This window comes from Sceloporus occidentalis, unplaced genomic scaffold (assembly GCF_023333645.1).
Source record: "Sceloporus occidentalis isolate IW3139 unplaced genomic scaffold, rSceOcc1.0.p SCAF_3, whole genome shotgun sequence".
NCBI lineage: Eukaryota > Metazoa > Chordata > Lepidosauria > Squamata > Phrynosomatidae > Sceloporus > Sceloporus occidentalis.
The window spans coordinates 84,622,804-84,645,702 of NW_028316983.1; the positions used below are offsets into that span (position 1 = coordinate 84,622,804).

General features: G+C 40.7%; 1 long non-coding RNA gene across 1 annotated transcript in view; it reads left to right on the top strand.

The window, feature by feature from the left end:
* LOC149316354 (uncharacterized) overlaps positions 1-18,166 on the top strand; it is a 37,896-nt gene extending 19,730 nt beyond the window's left edge. Inside the window, exon 3 of the long non-coding RNA XR_016280473.1 lies at positions 16,897-18,166. This is a non-coding gene — a long non-coding RNA (uncharacterized LOC149316354). The remainder of the gene's footprint in view (positions 1-16,896) is intronic.
* Positions 18,167-22,899: the final 4,733 nt, after the last annotated feature.

Sequence of the window (22,899 nt, forward strand, 5' to 3'; positions counted from 1 at the left end):
GGAGTTGCCCTTTCTGTCCCCATCCGTCTGGCTGTCGCCATTTTTGCTTCCCTCACCCCTTTGTCCGCTGTGGTCTTTCAATAAGAGATAAGGATTATTTTTATTTTTTATTTTAATGGTTTACAGGCGCTTAATCTCTTCAGCGCTTTAAGCGCCTGAAGTCCCGGCTGCTCAAGGCTTGCCCCGGTGGATTGCAACCTCCCCTCTGTGTGGGGAGAGCCCATTTCTAACGGAGGAGAGGCAGGAAGGGAAGGCTCCTCTCAAAGAGGCATTCCCTGCCCGCTTGGGCACTGATCTCGCCCAGGCAGGGAAGGGAAGGCTCCTCGCGAGGAGGCATCTGATCTCGCCCAGGCAAGGAAGGGCTCTGATCAATGGGGGGGGGGGGGTTAGAGCCTTTCTCCCTCCATTTCTCAAATGGAATCTGCCTTCTCCTCCAACCCTGGAAAGAGAATCTTTGGGAAGAGTGCTCCCTCCCTGCTTTTCCAGCAGCCTCCTTCATTGATCTCTGTGCTCTCTGAAGGGATTCTCCCTGGCTGTCTTGGGAGACATGAAGAGGGGATGCTGTCATGGAAAACCTATCCCATAGTTCCTCTGGAAAGAGCTTCGCTTTTTGCCAGAAGCCTCCTTCTTCATTGATCTCTGTGCTCTCTGAAGGGATTCTCCCTGGCTGTCTTGGGAGACAGGATGCTGCCCTCCAAAACCTATCCCATAGTTCCTCTGGAAAGAGCTTCGCTTTTTGCCAGAAGCCTCTCCCATTGATCTCTGTGCTCTCTGAAGGGATTCTCCCTGGCTGTCAATGAAATGGAAACGATGCCAAAAGATAAATCGCTTCCAAATATTCCAGATTAACGTTACGTCATTCTGACATACTATTGATTGACAGCTCCAAATAAGGTATGGAGGAGAAGAATCGCTTTATTTAAACACCGATTTCATGCCAAGTAGGAACGCTTGCAGGTAAAAACTTCGATTTAAATAACCAGATGGGAACGATGAACAAAGCGATTCGGATAGCGGGATAAGAACAGTGTTATTTTGAATCGATTTTATTAAAAACGTTGTATTTTAAATTGTTTCAAATCTTAAGTGGGAACAACCCCTTGAATCATCTGTATTACTAAATATATGGGTTTTCCCCCCCCATCTTCCAGATGTATGGTGAATCTGGAGGAGTTTTTAAACCATACTTTAACAGATTTTCCATGTGGTTTGATAGTCATGTCTGTAGCCGGCAACATTAAATGTGGATTACAAGAAAAACCAACAATTTAATGCTTTAAAACAATTCAATTTGCAACATAAACACTAAATGTTACACCCACAAAAAAGAAAAGAAAAAGAAAATGGCAACAGAACAGTGATCACAATGTTTGAGCTATTACATTTTTTAATAACACCCAAAGATTAAAAACATCATGTTAAAGTTACATACTAAACAACATCCTTAAAAAGAAAGGTCTTCTTTCAGAGTTTCCAGAATGAGCAAATAAAAGGAGCTTCAATCCTAGGCACAGCCATCAAAAAGGCCCTTTTCACTCTTCCCATGTAAATGTATCTCAGTGTCTTTCAGAACACTTTTCAAAGGGACTCCAAGGGTGCTCCATAATATCTATGCCACAAGTGAAAAGGCCCTGCCCCTTGTATTCAGATATGTCATTCTTCTGTCTGAAAGGAAACATGGAGTAGCATCTCAGATATTTTTTGGAGTATACTTTTGGTGGGTGAATTAACTTCATAAGAAGTAGTCCTTAATGTCCACAGGTACCAAGCTCTTAAAGTGAAGAACCAGTATCTTGACCTGAGCTTGGAGATGAATAGGAATCTAATTGATTATTTGGACTGAAGGAGTCCAGATATATTTGCTCAGAGGAAGGCAAAGGGAAATCCCCTCTGAACAAATTTTGTCAAGTAAACCTCATGCTAAGTTCATCTTATGGTTGCAATAAGTCAGAAATGAGCTGAAGGCACATCGCAGCAAATGTATTTTCATTATTTAAATTTCTGTTTCTTTAACTGCCATCCCACAGAATTCTGGCATTTGTTGTTTTGTGAGACATCAGCACTCTATGGCCAAGAAGGCTAAAGACCTTGCAAAACTACAAATCCCAGGATTCCATTGGATGGAGCTACAGCACTTAAAGTGGTGTCAAACTACTATATTTCTACCATGTAGATGAACTCTAGAGCTAAAATAGACCCACTGAATTAGGGGGAACAATCAATGTCAAATTCAACACCATATGTAAATCCATTGAGTCAATGAGCCTACTCCTATTGGCACTATTTATTTCTTTATATTTTAAGAGTCCATCTTTCTCTTTGTACAGGAGCGAAAGCAGTTTACAAGCATTTAAAAAATAAGGTACAGTTTAAAAATATATCCAACCCCTCCAAAAAAAATTTAACACTTTTGTTAATAACAGAAGATTAAAATAATATAAAACACAAATAAGACATAGTAAAAAGAAGAAGAAGCTAAAAACACTGCCTCATTAAAAACCCTTTCTGCTACATACAAGCCTTGCCTGAATGTATAGTCCTATAACTGTGTAGTGTGTTCCAGCCACATGCTGGCAGCTCCTGGCAAACAGAGTAAATAGGCTATGTTGTTACTCATGGCATACGTGTGCCTTGTGAATATGACCCAACAGATAGCAGAAGAAGGCCCTGGTTTGCAGTCACAGGCAACCTTGGGAAATCTTGAGATAAGCTAACATGAGTGCTTGAAGACCACTTTTGTCATAATTATGTAGAGGTGCAAATGTTGTTGAACTGTTAACTTCCATCACTCCTCACCTTGGGTTATGCTGCTTACAGCTGCTGGGATACTGTGTGTTTTCATAATTTGTAGATTGCTCCAGTGATTCCTTCGACAGTCTTCATGCCATTGCAGAAGCATGCTCTCACTTCATGTGGGTAAGGAAAAATTGAATTGCCCCCTACGGTGTTCTCCTCTTCTGCTTTGGGAGTTTGTTTCCCACTGTTCTCAAATTGTGGAAGCACTTTGGCCATCTATGAGTCAGAGCAGAAAAGTTGAATGTCAAAGTTGAAATAAAGTTTATAGACATAGTGGATTCAAATGTTGCCAATGCGCTCAGTCACAGCTTCCACTCATAGTAGAGATATCTGTGCAGGGCAGAGATCTTAGTTGGGTATTTGAATGAAAACTGAGTAGGAATTGCTATAATACAAGGTTGGTGGATGACTCTTTGTGGGTCATATGCACGTGGATTCCAATACAAATCTTTTCAAATCACAAAATAGATGACATTGGTCATAAAATTCTCCACAGACGGCACAGTAACTTGCATACCACATTGTCATCTGCTACCCAAGATGATCTTGGATTACCCCAGACCAAAGTTATATCCCAAATATACCAGTGAGAATCTTTGGAATTATTTTCAGGATTTTTCTTTTAAGTGACTGCACTTAAAGGTGATACCTCAACCAGCAGTCTTTTCCTCAAGAACCAGATTAGGCAATCAGGAAGAAACTGTAGCCTGAGAACAAATCAGTATTTCTCTGTTACTGCAAGAAAGAAGCAGCAGGGTGTTTAACAAAACAAACAAACAAACAAATCAACAAACATAGAGCATGGGGAAAGAATTTTAACAGCACCACCAAAATCAGGATTTTGAAAGCTGTATTTAGACCAAACTATGCATTTCGAACAGAAGAAAAAAAAAATCTGGGTGTCTGGCTTGTCATATTCCCCTTCCCAAATAATGGGGTATGTCTGTGGTTTGTAGCCAAGAAACAATGGCCTGCATTTCTTTGCCAATGAATGCTTAGTTCAGCTTCAAATTCATCCTGTGCTTTGCTTTTGTATGCTTGTTATGATAAGCCTTGTCAAAAAGTTTAATTGTAAACTCTGTGGAGCCACACAAAGGCCATAATCCTATCAAGACTTACTTTGATGGATAGACAGGTAGAAGATTGCACTTTTAAATTTATTTGAATGAGCACGTGCATATTTAACTTTGTAATGGATACAGAGATTTCTAAAAACCTGTTTATATTAAATGTGCAAGATACATTGATAACATGCTGTCCCTTATAATCCTAATCATGATTTACTATACAGTGGGCCCTCGCCTTACGTGGGGATCCATTCCGGATCCCACCGCGTAAGGTGAATTCCACCTATGCTCAAGCCCCATTATAAACAATGGGGCTTGTGCTCGGCAGCACGGCGGCGCAGCGGCGCACGGGGCGCAACGGGTGCATGCGCCCATTCAATTGAATGGGACGCGCCACCCCTTCCGCCCCACGCGCGCCCCGTGGCTTGACCGCGTATGACGCAGGCACACTGTACAATAATTATTTTGAAAATATATCCCTGCAGAAAGTACAGTGCGCCCTTGGCTTACATAGGGGATCTGTTCCGGACCCCCCGCGTAAGCCAAATACTGCGTATGTTTGAGCCCATTCACTTGAATGGGGCTCGTAATGCGCTGGCGGTGAGGTGGCGTGGTGGCATGGTGGTGCAGCGGCACGCCTACACCACAGGCGTGTGCCCCATTCATTAGAATGCGATGCGCCACCCCTTGCACCCTGCGTGCTCCCGTGCGGCTCTAGATGGGTTTCAGCATATGCTCAAACCCGCGTATAGTGCACCCGCATATGACGCAGGCGCACTGTATTAGCAAGATTAATAGAAATTCTATTAACACTTAACAATTCTATTGTAAGATCCAAGAAAAAAAATAAAATGTATGAAATGTCTTGCCAGTTAGACAGCAGATCTCATCAAAACAGCCAGTATGTGTCTGGAATATGTAAAAAGTGCCTAGCACATCTCAGAACTTAATACCAGTAATTTCTGAGGAATTGTGGTCTCCTTCATAGTTGTTTGGTTTTTCATTTATGTTTGATATCCATGGTTATTGTTGCATTTTAACTTTTTTCCCCTAGATTGATATGTCCTTGGTGTCCAACACACTGATACCAAGAGTAGAAAAGATGCAGATACTCCCAAATATAAAATGAGATCACAGCCCCATATATTTGGAAATGAAAACTGAGAAAACACAATATAATTGGAAATTAAATGATAGCTTACTCTTAGACACGGAATTTCTGCCCAATTTAAGATACAAACTTAAACAGGTTTTCTTAGCAAACACTAACTCAGAGATAAAGACTAATGTGGTTTGGGACACCAGTAAGGCATTCACAAGAGGTATTCTGATACAGAAAGGAGCAAGAAACAAAAGAGAAGCACAAAAAAACCCTCAAAATATTAAGAAGAACAAATAAAATACTTATAGACGGAATTCCCGAAACATGGAAACAGGCGGACATTATTTTATTACCTAAAGAAGATAGGCTCATGTGATTCCTCACAGCAAAACATCTGAAAGATAACATTAGAATTATGTTGGACTTAATAGTATATTACAAAAATAAAATAACAATAAAAAGCTAGGAATGTTGTTTGTGGACGCCAAAAAGGCCTTTGACAATTTAAAGTGCGATTGCATCCTATGGACATTAGAAAAGCTAGGATTAGGATCAAAATTTCTAGGCTGGATTAAAAACATATACAAAGAACAACATGCACTTAATAATAAATGGAGATCAGAATGTTTTAGCATACAAAACGGTACCAAACAAGGATGTTCCTTGTTCCCACTCCTGTTCATTACAGTTCTGAAAGCTTTAAATAAACAAAATAAGAGAAGATATAGAGATCAGAAGCCCTAAAATAAAGGGATACAAATATAAACTTAAGGCATACGCTGATGATTTGGTGATATTTCTTGATGACCCACTTAAAAGTATACACAATTAATGGAGAATCTTCACATATTTGGTAAAGCTGCTGGGCTTAAAATAAATACCTATAAATCTGTGATGATTACAAAAAACATGTCATATGATGGATAAGCTACACTCCAAGAGATTACTAATTGCATGATCATAAAAGACAAAATACCTGGGAATATGGGATCACAAAGAGAAATATAGAACATTTCAAAAATAACTATAACAAATAAAACTTGGAGAAGTGGACAAATTTATTATTATTAACATGTCTATTGTCCCCACATTTAATTATCTGTTCACAAACATACTGATTATCATAAATAATAAAACATTTGATATTTGGAACAGAGAATTAAAAATAATTATTTGAGAAGGATAGAAAGCACAGGCCAGATAGAAAACTCTTGACACCAAAATAACGGTGGATGCAGCTTACCAGATCTCCAACTCTACTTACAGGCAAATATCTTAATATGGCTCAGAGACTGGATAAAATTAGAAAACACTAAACTGTTAAACATCAACGGATTCAGTCTTCGATTTGGCTGGCATGCATACCTCTGGTATGGAAAAAATAAAGTTCATAATGATTTTGGTCATCATTTTATTCGCAGAGCTACCCTGGAGAATTGGACAAAAATAAAGCAGCGTTTTTACCAAGGTATCCCCAGTTGGATTTCACTTCATGAAGCTTTTATCAGTTCTCAGTTCTTGGTTAAGATATGGAGATTTTTTTTTTTTTGGGGGGGGGGGGAAACCTTCTCAAAAGGCATACACACAAATCATTGAGAGCTCTTGAAGACTTAGAAATTAGCCACCATTGGTTTCTTTATAAACAGCTAACCAACAGATTTAAAACAGATCAGGGACAAGGAATTTCAATGGTATATCACCCCCGAATGGATGGCAAAGATATACAAAAACACCAGCAACAGATGTTGAAAATGCCAAGAAGCAAAGGGAACATGGTATCATGTCTGGTAGAAATGCAAAAAAGTTTTAAAAAATTGGAAACATGTACATAACTGCATTTGCAGCATGCTAAATATAAGCTTTGACATGATATCAGAAATCTATCTATTGAATCTGATTAATGAAATATCTCAAACATCTGCAAGGAAACACTGGAGAAAGTTACTTTACCTGATTTCCATGACAAGAGTATTCTTAGCACAAAACTGGAAGACTGACAACATACCAAAATTACATGACTGGTTTCTAAAAGTACTTGACATGTGTGAAATGGACAGACTAACACAGTTAATAAATGAGAAATCAAAAGAATTTATTGAAAAAGATTGGGAAGCAATCATAAAATACTGTAAAGCAAGATGGAAATAACAGAAGATCAATTTAAAGTCTAACAATACCCTTTTCGTTAGTCACAGATGTTTATAAAATTCACAGTAATAATACTGAAGTTATCAATATAAGGACAGTTAACAGAAGTAAGACAATGCCCACAGAAACCCCCTGGGTGACCTTTGGCAATCCACATTCTCTCAACTTCAGAGGATGACAATGGCAAACCCTCTCTGAAGAAACTTGCCAAGAAACATGCCAAGAAAACCCTGTGCCTTAGGGTCACACTAAGTGAGAAATGACTTGAAGGAACACAAAAATAGCATGGTGATCTCCTAGGTCAGGGTGCACTTGCCATCAGAAACTTGAAACAGAAAATGGGATGTTGCCCAGAGCACTTGGAAAAAGGAATTGGGAAGGATGTTCTTTGGTGGGGAATGCACCACTGGATAAGAGGGTGAAAAATGCTTTGCAATATTTGATACCTGATGGCCATTCACCAGTTTGTGCTTCCCAGATTCAAACACACTTCATTCTTCTTCAAGGAGTTGTGGTGGTGGTGGCAAAGGCTGTGGTGTCAGCCTAAGTCAGAAACTGTTAGGCTGATGCATTCAGCCTAACTCAGAAACTGTGCACCACTCTGAATAGAGCATTAATAAAACAATTAAAATTCCTTTCTTGCACATTGACTGTGCTTTTCCTAACGGTACAGTTCCAAAGTAGACAAAAGCACCGCCAATGTGGGTTGTCTGCTGGGAGATATGAATATAACACAGGGCAGCATTTCAAAGGCTGGTGCTGCCATGTGAGTGATTTACAGGACACAAGAGGGATTTTGATGTGTCATTCTGCTGGAGGAGGGTGGGGAGAAAGTAAGCATAGGGTCATGAACAAAAAGGAATTTGCTTATCCCGTTTCCATCTCAGGCTAAATTTCACTGGAGCATATGGTTGTCAGGTCATGTTTATGTCTAGGCTTTATCAATGTCTCCTTAAATATTGAAGGTCAGCAATTCTTTTCCCTTGTGGGAGTTTCCTTCTCCTCAAGAGAGCTTAACAGTGAATATTTTTAAAACTTCTCTTTCTGGCAAACTTCATTTACTATCAAGTTTAATAATTAATACACGGTTAATATTTGCATAGAAACTTCCCCACTGTTTTGGATACATTTATCAATGGCCTTAACAATGAAAGACAATCTCTTTCAGGGAGCCTGAAATCTTTTGCCTTTCAAGGACTTTTTCTCTCTGAAGTTGAAAACCATCACTGCATTTTTCAGCAGGAAGGAATGGAAATCCCCTAATTTTCCCAGGGAAGGATTTTTTTCTACATGTCTTAAATTCTTCAGTACCTCATGGTTTTCTTTCTTTTCTTTTTTAAAGAGGTTATTCCAGAGAACTTGAAATATCATCATTTCTCTATTTTATTTATATGCAATTATTTTTGACAGATTTCTGTTTAGATAATGAGATATTTCCTTTATTTCCACAGCCTGTTAAATATCCAATATAAATATGGATAATTCAGAATAATTCTGGCTGTGGTTTCCATTTGGTAATGATATGAGCAGTGCTTCTAACTGGTTTTTAAAAATTATTTTAGACAGAAGGCAGGATGTAATTAACGTACTTATGCCTGCCAAAACCCCATATCAGGTCATTTTCCAGTTTCAGACAAAATGGGAAGCACAGGTAACTGAAAGGAAACATATAGGACTGATTTGATGCCCTAGGAGAGGCTATCCCAAATGGTGGCCTTTCCCAACCTGGAGTCAAGCTGTTTGTGGATAATGGGACTTGTACTCCATATGTCTAATGCCAGGTTGGGGAAAAGTCTCATAGAAGAATGGTATATTTGGATGGCCTCTCAGTAATAAGCAGGCTCATTTGAATATATTAAACTGGGGTGAATTGAACTATTTAAAGGAAGAAGGGAAACTAGCTGGGTTTGCCCTGTCAAAATGTTGTTTTCTTTAGTACAGGAAGAGAGTGATAGATCTTGCACCCGAGAGCCCTGTAAGACGCAGGGAGGAACAACTGTTAAGAGAGAAAGCTGATGCGAGTTTAGCTGTGTGGATGGTGTCCATGGTGGCAAAAAAAGGACCCTGTCACAAATCTCCCTTGCAATAAGATCTCTTGTGCAAAGGGACCAGGAATGTCAGGCAGCCGTTTCTTGACCAACAGAGTAATGAATTCTCATAGATCGCAGCAGCTGTTTACTGGTAAGTGGGGTTTCAGGGACTTTCACAGTTCCTATGTAGCCCCTAAACAGTGGATCTGAAATATATCTGCTAGTCCTGGCAGGAGGAAGATCATCTTTACTGCTTATTCCCTCTCCCGTACTGAAGAAGAGCCCTCCCTCCAGCCCATCCACCATCATCTGGCCTCAGAGGTGGAGAGAGCCAGGGCAGCTCCATCAGGCCTAGCCCAAAGTAAGATGAAGAGCCCTGCCTCCAGCCCATCCACCATGACCATGGCCCCAGAAGGAGAGAAGAGCCAATAAATCTGATCCCTCCCCCACCACCATTCCCTTCTCCTTTTGTGTTTTGTCTTTTTAGATTATAAGCCTGAGGGCAGGGAACTGTCTACTTTTTTTTTAAATGTAAGCCACTCTGAGAGCCTTTGTGGCTGAAGAGCAGGGTATAAATATTCCAAATAAATAAATAAATAAATAAATAAATAAATAAATAAATATTTAGCTGAAATTCCCATCCTCCCCTCCACTTAGCTATAGACTATCCTTGGGGGCATACAAGCTTCCTTCAAGCAGGAAAAAAAGAGTGCTTGAAACCCTGGCATATTTAGGCCATTACTCAGTAAGGGTGATGGAACAGCCATTATGTGGCATAAAATTCAAAAAGCATAATACAGTAGCCCAACATTTACTATAATTATTGGGCCACTTGGATGAGTCCTCTATCACATCCAGCCAGTTCTCCTCCTCCTGGATTTTGCTTTAGATTCCCCTTTTCTCTTTTTGAATGATTATTTCAATGATATTTTTGTAACATCAATAGAAACTAATTTTTTTCAACAACAACAAAAAATCATTTTGGCCTCCTTTGGGGCTACATAGCTTCTTAGACAGAAATCTATCTTTTGTTGTTGTCATCTCAGCCATATTTCACTAGCCATGAAAACTCTTAATTTCCCTTAATTTGGTAATGGTTTTAGCAAACTGGTATTTGGGAAAAGTTTTTTTTCCCCCAAGACTAATTCTAACATTGTGATTCATTCATTCTCACGATAGTGCATCTGAAGTGTTAGGAAGTCTCTCAATTAGGGAAATTTTAATTAGCTCAAATTGCTGAGAGGGGGCCCTAACAATGTCTTTGGCCAAGACCGTGTCCCGTGGTGTATACCAAAGATCACCAGGAAATCCCTTGAGAGATGATGCAGATACCAGCTATGTCCAATTAAATGTCTAAAGTTTATTAAAGTAAAAACACACATACAGCAAGGGGTCACACACACACACCTACATTCAATACTGGTGGAAAGTAAAGGGGTGAATTCTGGAGACAGGTTGAGAGAGAGGCACCACTACGGGAGATACGTTACCATAGAGGTCTTCTCCAGGAAGTCCGATGCAGGTTTGGATGAATGGAGATTCATGGCCTCTGGAACTTGGGGAAAGATGGCCAAGGGAGCTAAGATCAGAGTTCAGACTGGCATGGCCCACTCTGTAATCTGGTAGTAGCACACTGAGGGTCCCAAAACCCTAGGTTTTTACAGGCTGAATCTAGCCTGTAGCGATGAAATAAAGCGCAAGACAAAGACTTGTTTACCTAGACTATTGTTAAGCTGAGGAGAGGAGAAGTTAAAACAATGCGACTAGGTCTGGAGACAATCGGGTGGGCAAACAGATCAATGGCTGGGTCATTAAACTGATCACCAGCCCATTAGGTGTGAGGCCAAGGTTATTGTCTTAACTTTGGAAATGGAGGCCATCCTTGTTTGGCAACTCCCAAACTTCCTGTGGGGATTTTCCAAGTCTATCTTCTAGGGATCCTGCCTTTTCCCATGCAGGCTGACTATGTGTTCTCCTTGCTTTTGGGTTAATGGCAGCTCCTCTAGGAGGTCAGTTTGCGGTCGTAGTGAAGTCCACTTATTCCAAAATTTTATTAAAATCCAAACTTGATAACATAAGTAAGATGGAGTTCAAATGCTTCCACAAATATGTCCTATACCTCTGCACCCTCTTCTCTTTCCCCAGTCTATCATGCAGACTGTCATGGTAGTAGGTGTGTCTCCATGTTTTCCTTTAAACCCTACTACATCAGCATGGTAGGAGCTATGTCTCCTTTCACAGGGAAAACAATATCCAAACTGAAAGGAGCTGTATTGCTCCTATAGTGTCTGCCACCCCAAAGCTTGGAAAAGCAATTGTGGACAGCTACATTTCTGAGAATTACAGTATGAAGCAGTTGCAGTCATAAAGTCCTAGAAATGATGTCCTGCATAAGTTTTTCTCTCAAAGAAGCTTTCCATGCAAGCCAAATCTCTGGCTTTCCATTCTCCAGGGTTCTTCCTGGTGCGGAGAGCTTCCATATAAACCAAAGCATCTCTTCTTCTAATGTATTGTCTACAAGAAGAAAACACCACAGGCGGCAAACCTAGACATGCCATTGTTCCCATGTTTCACAGGGTCTGAAGCCTTTAAGGTCTTTATTCTGAAACTCTCAGGAACCATTTGGAATGTGAGATCCACACCAATACCTGTTTGGGCATGTGTTTTGTTATGTGCTTTCAGCTGGTCACTTTAAGAATTTACAGTTTACAGAGGAAATCTTAGGAAAGAGCATGATGAGTACAATTTGATGTTGCCTCCAGTGGAGATTAGCAGCCCTCTAGAAGAGAGCATCATGGGCTTCCTTCTCCCGCCCTCCCCCATTACTTTTGTATCCAGATAAATAAGGATGAGATTATGGTATCAAAAACTGGCAACTTAGAATATGAGTCAGGAGGATGTCTTCTCCCTCAAAGTCAGAAGAAATATTCACCAGTGTGAGTTGAAGCTTTCATGCCCCTAGATAATGCTGTTTTATAAAAACAAAGAAAAATCCAAAATGAGAAGCTATGTCCTTTCTGTATCAAAGGAGAAAGTAGTCTTTTCTCTGGTGAGGTGTTGCTTTCCTGTATCCTGTGCTGCTAGAGCAGAGACTGAATCAGCATGCCACCATGTGACCACAAAAAGATCCTGATTTCAGCAGCTGAGTCACATGAATAACTGGAATATTTTTGAGAGCAGACTTAATTCCCAGAACTCCCTCAGGCATATACCAGCAGGCACATGTTTTACCTCCAGAGTGAATTTACAGCTTGTCACTGCTGTAGTGAAATGGTCACAACTGATAATTTTTAATGATGATCTGCCAACTTACCTGTTCCTACAGTATTAAAGCTCACACATGTTCATTGTTGTCTCTCTCCTGCTTTCAGGGAGATTTAAGAGTAAATGAGCATGATAGGCTGCTAGGATTAAATCTAGATCAGCTATGACATGAGTCAAGGATTTGAGCAACAATCTTGTCTTTCTCAAATTAACAGTAGTGGAATTGTTATTAACACTGCTTAAGATTCCCTTCTCACATCCTGATGTGAAAGGATTCCAGATTAAAAAACAACAACAATGTCCATAATGTCAACAGGTAAAGCAGTTACTGTATCGCCAAGGTGTGCCTGTCCAGCTGTACCTGCCTGTGTCTGTTTGTCAGGCACAGTGAAAAACAAAAGTGAAACATACCAGGGGAAAAACATGTGGCACAAACATTCTACTTTTTTAAGAACATGAATACCATTTGCAAAATGTATATAGTTTCAGAATCTTTATTCAGGCCCATTCCGGAAGGGCATAAAGTATGCGCTCTGCGTGTACTAGGGTTAGGAAGGGGCGTCACTTCCTGATGCCCCAACCCTAGTACGTGCAGAGCGCGTACAAAATGGCAGCACTCTTCCACATGGGCGCCACCATCTTGATGTAGCGGACACATAGCGTCCGCACGTTGTGCCCCGGAAGTGATGCTGTGAGTGCGCGACTAGCGCCTCGCGGCACCACTTCCGGGACGCAAAAAGTAGTGCCATTTTTGGGCTTCTTTTTGCCGCGTCCAGGAACCGGCAGTGCCGGCAGACCACCTTTTTTAGGCGGTCTGTAACGCGCCTCAGTAAGCTAGTGAGGGGGCACCTTTGCATTTGGTTCATGAGATGTTTTGGGTCACATCTCATAGAGTTCCTTAACACTGGCCATGCTGGTTCGAGTTTCTGGGAGCTGAAGTCTAAAACATCTGGGAAGCCAACAGTTTTCTACTCCTTTGGTCAGCTCTTGTCATTTATTTCATAAAAAGAACAGAAACAGGAGTAAACAGTGGGGATGGCATTGGGGAAATATGAATATGAGCTGTTAATTGCCAGTTGTTCATATTTTGTATGTGTAAAGAGGACATGTGTAAAGGGGAGCAAACAAATCCCACCCAAGTCCCACTTGGAAGATTTCTCCACAAGAGAAACCTGATAAGCCACAGTGACTTTTCCCATTGGGAGGAGGTGTATTTGCATAGACAAGCTCTCTTTTTAGACACTATTTGCACAGCTCCAGAGTTTAGACATCTTGCAGCTCATTGCCAGAGTTGCTTCCACTGTTTTGCACACCTATTTACTGTCCACATGAAGGAAAGGTCTGGGCAGACCATATGGCTCCCATGTTATTTTGGTGAAGCTCCACTATAGTCATAGGAAACAGCCTTATGCAAACCAATAGTCCATCTAACTATTTTCCAGATGTTGTAGACTTTAAGTCCTAGCAGCCTTAGCCAGCACAACAAATGGTAAGGAACACTGGAAGTTGCAGCTTAGCAATATGTGAAGGATTGTGTGACGTACACACCCATCTATGCTGACAATTAGAGTTGTTTTCAGAGTTTCAAATGGGACTCTTTTTCAGTCCTACTTGGAGATGTTAAGATATGAATACAGGATCTCTTGCCTGCAACCCTTGTCCTTTGCAAGTAAGCTGTAATTCCAAGCTAAGAGATCTGTATGTGTATATATTCTAAATAATTTTTAAATTTTATACATACTATGAAATAGACTGGGTAAACCACAGGCCAGACACATTGCTTTTGAAACAGTTGGCTTCTCTTAATCTATTAATGGGTAAAGATTCATGCATATTGCTGAACTGCAGCTCACAGAATTCATCACCATTGATTGAGGTGGCTAAGTCTGCTGGAACTTGCAGTCCAACAAGAAGTGGAGGGCACATATTCCCACTTCCCATACCAATAGGTAATCCAGTACAGGCCATCAATATCTGGAGGACTGGATGATTCTCTTGCCTGGTCAGGGTGACCGGACATCCTCCTTTTCCAGGACATGCCCTACATTTCAAGCTTCTGTCCAGGAAGAATTCTCAAATGTCATCCATTTTGAGCATGACTAAGGAACTTATTGCACCACTAAAAAACCCAGTTTACCACTCCCAAATTGAATTCTAATTTGGGAGGCAGATGGATTCTATCACATATAATTTGCTGCTGAAACCCCCAGCTGAATACAGCCCGGCTGCATCTAGAGTCCTAGGAGCAAGAGTTTTCCGACTTTGAAAAGCAGCTTGCTGAGCACTCCTGGGACCCAGGCTACATTTGGGCTGTATTTGGCTGGTGGATTCAGTGGCAAATTACATGCAATAGAACCAGGCTGCCTCTCGAATTAGAATTCAAATCGAGAGAGTTAAATTGGGTTATTTTAGCGGTGTGATATGTTCCTATGAAGCTCATTGAGCAACACCATGTTTACTATTCCCCTTTAAGAAATTTGTTTCCCTGGCAACCTGGCCTTGCTGGAAATAGGGGAATAGGCTGGATCCTTTTAAGTTCTTTTTTTCCTAGAAGCAGCAGTAGAGAAGACTTGCTCCCAGAGCTCAGGATTTGTTTGTTTCTCAGAGGGGAAAGGGACAGCAAAGATGTTAGGCAATGGGCTGCTTGAAGACACAATGCAAATACTGAAGGAGTTTTCCCCTTAATTTCAGCACAATGGACAAATGAAAGGATTAATTTAAATATAGATTCAGTCAAGGGTTTGTTGCTAGTAAAGTAGTTTTAAGCATTGCCTTGTTTAGAGTTCTATAAATATCAAGACAACAAGGTATTTTAACAAAGTTCATCAGAAAAATATGCTGAGTACATAACAAAATACAGTGTGTGATATAGCTGTAAATAAACCATATGAAATGAATTTATGTTTATATTAGTGTTTTTAGCTTTTATTTTGTAATATGCTATATTTTTCCTGAATGTCCTACAGTTTGTAGTGCCTTGTCCTCCTTTGTGTTTATGACCTTTGGTTATCCTGCACCTGGTCTGTTGTGATCACCACCCTCAATTCAGTGCACAGTTCCATATGTTTAAGTCTCATTCGAATCACCAAGGCTGAAGTATGTCTAACTCTGCTGGACTGTGGCCTTTATTTTTCTCATTGACCTTCAGGCTAACAACAACAAAAATCCCTAGGAATCAGAATCCAAATGCTGCAATCCCTCCAGGGACCCAAGTGTTTGTATACTGACACACGGGTGTGGCTAACTCCTTGGCTATAACAGATGTCAGCTGAGCAGAAGCCAAAGAGGAGATGGGGTTTTTCAAAGGCTGCCTGAAAGCAGTTGGCCAACCTGCTGTCAGAAATTACTCAGTTCTCTGTGTGGTGATAGAAGAGCAAACATGACAGGCTGCGGGGTGGGGGTTGAAAAAGAGAGACAAGGAATTCAAAATCTAGTAGCCCACAAAATTTTGAAGGGGTCCACATTTCCTAAGTCTTAACTTGCCTTGGTTTCCTTGGGAGGAAAAAATCATGCAATTGAAATACTGGAAAGAATTAGGGAAAATGTTAAATAAATATCAAATAGTTCGTTGTATGTAAAGGATGTAAAAAAAGTTTATTGACTGATTCAACAGACTACATCAAAAGCAGACAATAAAATCACCAAATACATAAAAGTATAATATATTTGAAAGAAAAGGAAAGGGAACTTATTACATTATTACATTCATCAAATATTTCTCCTTTTCTTTCCCCCTTAAACTGGCTGCTTATGTGAAAACTACAGAGGTAGCCAGTACAGGGGATGATTCTATTCTCAGTTTTATGGTTGTTCCTCACACATCTGTTCCAGGTTCAATAGGTATCTCTCAAGTGTTGGACTTTATTGCTGGAAGAGATTCAGTAAAAGGAGTGCTCCTGTACAACTCAAATCAGCTGTGTGAAGAATGGCTTTAAAACCAAGATTGGATTCACTGCTCTGGCAGCAATAGATTCATCAGCTGCCCCTTTTGGTGTATGGTGCAGGGCCAAGTGAAAAAAAGTAGGAAGGTCTGCCAATTCCCTCAAGTGTTATGGGTCACCATCATCCACAGTCAGGATCCTCCCTCCAGCACCTGCCTAACTACATTCTTTGATTTTCAAGCAGAGTTTATTCTTTTTCTGTGTCATCTGTCCCTTGGTATCCAATCCAGCCAGTCTAGAGATGTTTGGTAGGTGCTCTCAGAGTCTGAAGAGTTGGTGAAGTATGAGAGAGCTTTTTGCCTGGGTTGTGTTACATGGAGATGATGGGGATCCTGATCTTCCTCTAAGCAGCTGAGGTCAGAGTTGGCTGATTGCTCCCAGGTGTCTGTTTCCAGCAGCCACTACTGTAAAATAACACTAAAGTAATATCAGGTTTGGGCACCAAAACAGAGGTTTGATTGTGAGGTGTACATGTTTCATTTCACATATGCATATTTTTGGTTTTGATTTTTTTAAAATGCTGAATATGTTGTACTGCCTTTTTATAGATTGCAGAAGAAAAGCTGTGCAAGGGGATACTTGCCCTGCCAGTACATCTGCGTGCTGTCTATAGACAGTAGAGAAGATGCCAACCACAAATGAGCAAGATGAGCAGATGTGGTAGTTCAAAAACAAAGGCAAAGACTTTGCTGAAATGAGGAAGCAAAGAATAGAGGTTGGAGTCGATCTTTGTATGGCCAGGAAAGATGAACAGATCTTGAAATGAAGGAACATTTGTATCACTGCAGAGGATAACCTATCTCTGGAGATGGATGACAAGAACATGGCTGCTAAGATGTCTCTGGAGGAAATAATCATAGTGATAAAATCAGATGACCCCCGTTTACAGTTTAAGGCTGCACAAGCAGTCAAGAAGCTGCTGTCCAGGCAAAAGAATGCATTGATCAACCAGGTCCTCAAAGCTGGGATTGTTCCAAAATTGGTGGACTTCCTATATCATCATGATCTCCCCACCTTGCAATTTGAGGCTGCCTGGGCTCTCACTAACATAGGCCCAGTACGGACAGGCCGCAAGCATCATCATGGGCCCCAAACTAGGGCTCAAGAGAGCGCAGCAACCGCACGCTCCTGAGCCCTAGTACGTGCAGGTGGGCGCCATTATTGAGTGGCACCACCCCCATGTGGGACATATCCATGATGTAAGGGCCTCTGAGCACCCAAACGTCAGTGCCAGGAAGGGCTGCCAGAGGGCTGCCCTTATGACATCTTAAGGAAGAGGCTGCTCTAGGCAGCTTCTTCCTGCTGGCGTAGCATTGCCGCACGGTTTGGTTGCTGCGGCAATGATTTGCAGCAAAGAGGGGTGGTGTTTCCCCACCTGTGTATACCGAGCCATAGTTTCAGGGACATCCGATCAGACCAGAGCAGTTGTGGAAGCCAATGCCATCCAGGGCTTGGTGGTTCTCTTGTCTTCTCCCCATATGCACATCTGTGAGCAGGCTGTGTGGGCACTTGGGAACACAGCAGGTGATGGTCCTATGTACAGAGACACACTGATTATCTTCAACATGATTCCTCCCCTTCTGTCTCTGGTGACACCTGCAACTCCTGTAGATACAAATTTCTACTAGACCAAGAGAGAGGAAAACCCCTTTAATTTTTTTTTTTTTAATGTTTAATGATGGTTGTATTTTAGTTAAGGGATGAATGATGGAATTTTAGCTTGTATATGTTATGTATTGTTTAGGTATTTTATTTATCTGTTTATGTAAATAGATGATGTATTTTATGTATTTGTTTATGTAATTTTGATCTTTTGGAAAGGCGGTATATAAATAATAATAATAATAATAATAATAATAATAATTTTCTTTCTTTCTTTCTTTCTTTCTTTCTTTCTTTCTTTCTTTGTTTTTGTGGTGTAGAAATCTATATTCTGTCCATGTTATTATGCCTCTGATACCAAATGTTCAGTTAAAGAAATAATTAACATATAGTGTTAATTGCTGTTATCACTTCATCATAATACATGTACTACAGTTTGCAAAGACTCTCATCTTCTTACTGTACTTACCATGCAGGTCTGATCTCAAAGCAACAGTGAGCAATCCAAATTCCCTCCAACTTCATGGATTGGGTTCCCCTATTTATTTATTTATTTAGCCTCTCAACTGAACTAAGTATATTCTTTTCAAATGAGATGTTGCAGATTCAATCTCGGAAACTTGTAATTTCATGTGACAACATGCAGTGCATCTTTAATCTTCTTTTTGACAGGAATATTATTTATTATTGCTCTTGCACAAGTAAAGTACTAGGGAACATCCTGTTCCCTTGACCAATATAATAAGCAACTAGTTTGCGTGAGATAGAACTATTTGCATAAAATAAGGTGCCAGATACTTCCTGGCTTCCCAACATACAGATGCTGTAACTGTAATAAAAAATGAGCATCCCTTTCAGTTGTACAGATACTCTTCTCTGCAACAACATGAGCAATAGAGCTGTACATACAGACAGAAAGGTAATCTGCGTGTCGAGAGCAGGCATCTAGGGAGACACCATAGAGTTCTGTCCCAACTGCTTCACTCAATATAACCTGCACCCACACACATCATTTCCAGCCCCTTGATTTGTAGCAACTTGGAAACCCTTTGTCTGAGGTGCTGCTAGGCTGAAAAGGTGGGGTTTGGGGGGGGGGGGAGGGTCACATGTGGTCATTAAGAAATGCAAATGTGAATCCACAGCAGTTATAAGATCCTAAGTGCATCTTACAATCTCATTACTACTTTAATAAAGAAACTATTTCTTTGTCCACAATCTTTTATATCCAGGAAAGACACAGAGTAGGGAGAATGTGTGGGGAGAAATCAAGTGTTGTTTTCATCCAAGCTGCCTCTGATCTCTAGGGAAGTAGAAGACTTTGTCCTCTGGTGCTGCCAATCTGGCTCTCTTCACCAGAATTAAATTCACAATTAGAAATAAAGTAACAAGATAAAACTGTGTGCGGTTTCCATGGCCACTTGGTTGTTTACTGTCTTTTTGGATCAATATGACAATATTAAAGACTTGCCAATTTGCCATCCAAACAAGCAGCAGATGTCTCATCTGACATAATAAACTGTTCTGTGTGAGTGTTCTTTTTTAACATGGTATGATAAAAGTCATGGTCTGAAATGCTCATCAAAGAGCACAGAAGTTTCAAAACTATGGGTTTTGGTTTCTGTTGGGAGCTATCTTTACTGGTAGCATTCCTTGATCACAACTAATTTTCAGCAGTGCTTTTATAGAGTTCCTTTAGCAATGGAATGAAACACATTCAACTGAAATATGTTGTTTATTTATGTTATCATTTAAACTCCTACCCTGCCCTTACCCTTACGTTCAAGGAGGATAATAATGGCTGAAATTCACTATTGCAGTTATGGATGCATAACTTAAAATTAAGCATCCATCCCTGGCAAAGAAAAGGTTAAGAAACAAGACTCTAGATGATTCTACTATAGACGTATGTGACTGCCTACACAGGCAAAGTATAAAGCAGCTGCCACCAGAAACATTTGTCGAGGAGATATGAATAGCATCTGCAACTTATTCATATTCATGGTTCCTACATAGTCATGATCATGGCACAATTGCTACAATCATAAACGTTCCCCAGTCCTGCATTACATGGCACTAGCTGCTGCAAGCAATGAAGATCTGTTCTCCTATTAATCAGCATACTGACCTTTCCATACACCTTCTGCCACTGATGCAGGGAGGAATTAGTCAGGGAACCTGCTTCTGACGGTTGCACCAGAGATTGTTGGAATGAGGGGATTGGAAATGTCAATCTGTTGCATCCTGATCCAGAGGAGAACAGATCCCCATCTCCTGCAGTGGCTGCTTAATACAGTACAAATGGAGAAAAGGATGGGTAACCATAATAAACATCACCTTGGGTGTATTCACATTGCAGAAATAAAGCAGTTTGACACCATTTTAGCTGCCATGGATCCTAGGACTGTAATTTGGCGAGGCATCAGAGCATTCTGACAGATCAAACTGAATATCTTGCCAAACTACAAATCACAGGATCCCATAGGAAGGAGTTATGACAATTAAAATGGTGTCAAACAGCTTTATTTCTGCAGTGTGGAAGAGCTGTTTGAGTTGGAATTTGACATAAGGTTGTATCTCATTGTCAGTCAGTCTTGTTGTTTTGTAAATGGGAGTCAGCAGTTTACTGCATAGTAATTACCAAAGCCTATGGGATGACCACAGACATCATTCTGTTGGGTGTTTACAATACTGTGAAAAAAAGATTACCAATATGTTTCCAATCTGAACTGGTAATATTTAAAGCCCTGTTAACATGTTTTATTTGGGGCTACCATTTTTCATATCTGCAGGCAGGCATGTTCTTGATCATGATGATCTTTGGAACACCAGAACACTTTCCCATGGGAATGACAGATAGACCAGAAGACATGTGAAGGATTGAGGTAGTTCCAAGGTAAAATCTGAATGGGTTTGCTGATCATTCCATCGCCCCTCAGGCTTTCTGTATACTAAGAACAAAGGCAAAAGCTAGTAAGCCAACACTTCCTACTGATCCGCCCTGCACACTCAGAACATCTGGGAAGAACTTACTGGTAATTCCACCTTCCAAATATGTTGCCACATCCCAGATGGCCTTTTCAGTGGTGGCCCCACGGATGTGGAATGATCTACCTGAGGAGCTCCGTCTGACAACCCCCCTAGAAACATTCAAAAAGAGGCTTAAAACTCTTCTTTTTTGTCAAGCCTTCCCCCCTGAAGAATGAAGTTATCTACCCTGTTGCCATCAATTCCCTGCTTACCCTTGAAGGCAAATGATTGTGCTTAGACTTTTGTAATTGTATGGTTTTAATTGTCTGTACACCACTTTGATCTGTGGAAAAGTGGTATATAAATAAAAGTTATTATTATTATTATTATTATTATTATTACTTACTGACATGTTCCCAGCCAACTTCCCTCTCCATCTGTCCTGGGGTTGGCTTAAATCCAATCATTTTTTGGTTACTCCTAAATTAAAGCCATCAGTCATTCCAGAATCCCATTGTTGATTCCCTAGAAGACCATCAGGTCTTTGTTTCATTGCAAGATAGAACCTTACATCATTTGAGGCTAGGATCTCAGATATAAACATCACCCCCAAATCTAGCCTTTTCACACATAGCTAGGCACATGGTTCACACACAGTGTGTCTTCCACTCACTGCATTACCCTCAGATTCTGTCTGCTTTCTGTGGTCTCCTCTCCAGGAAAGGTAGATATTACCCTCTCTGCACTCCTAAAGCATGGCATAGAGGTTGAGTGTTTGACTATAACTCTGGAAACAAGGGTTCTCCCCTTGACCATGGAACCCTCTATGTGATCTTAGACAAGACACATGCTCTCAGTCTCAAGAGAGGGCAATGACAAACCTCTGAACAAATCTTGCCAGGAAACCCCCGTGATAGGTTCATCTTAGGGTTCCCATAAGTCGGAAACAATCTGAAGGCACACAATAAGAACAACACCCCTAAAACTCTAGTATCCTATTTTCATACCTCTATTTCAATTAGCTCTGAATAGTGTATCTATTTGAATTACTATTATGTGTTTGACTGCACTCTTGCATATTTCTAAATATATTCTTCTTATTCACCCAAAATTGGAGTCCTCAGTTAGTATTGGAATAAATAGGTGGAAAGGATCATCAGTGTTATCCAGTCTCTCACAAGCTTCTCTGCACTAAGCGATTCACCCATATTTTAAAGAGAAGCCCACAGCCCGCAGCCTTTTGGGGTAACAGCCCTAAATGGCTTAGAACCTCAATACTTGAGGGAACACCTCTCTCCAGATGTGTCTGCCTAAGGATGAAGGGGAGCTCCTCCATGTTCTCCCGGTGAGATCAATACATTGTGTTGGGATGGGAGAGGGCTTTCTCATCCATGGCACCCAGCTGTACAATGCCATGGAACTGTTGATCTGTGCTCTGAAGAATCATGCTTGAAATCAAGCATCTATGGAACTTTTAATTTCATAACAGGAATCTCTCCCTCTCTCTTTCACACACACACACCACACACACACACACAAATATGACTTCTCATTTTTTGTGACATTGAGGTTTTTTGTGAAATGGAGAATCCCATAGATGCTGGACGTCAGGCATGGTTTTTCTTCAAGGCATAGATCAACAGTTCAATGGCTCTATGACACTCAACATTCAGTGCTACAATGATATGGTGCATTTCAAGTCATGCTGCTCACACCCAGAATATTGGTTTAGGCTGAGTGTACTTGAATCTTCAAGTTACCAAATTACCAGAGGTGCAGGATAATTCAATATCCTGATTTGACATAAGCTAGCACAAAATGTACTGCCTGCATTGTTGGCTTCCAACAGTGTGAGAGAAAGAGGAGAGGAGGAGGGAGACAGGGAGATTGTATCTTGGAATCCAGTGGGATGTGGAAGCAATTCACTTTACCCCAGGACATTTTTTATCTTCTCAGTTTAGCAGTCGCTCAAAAGTATGGAG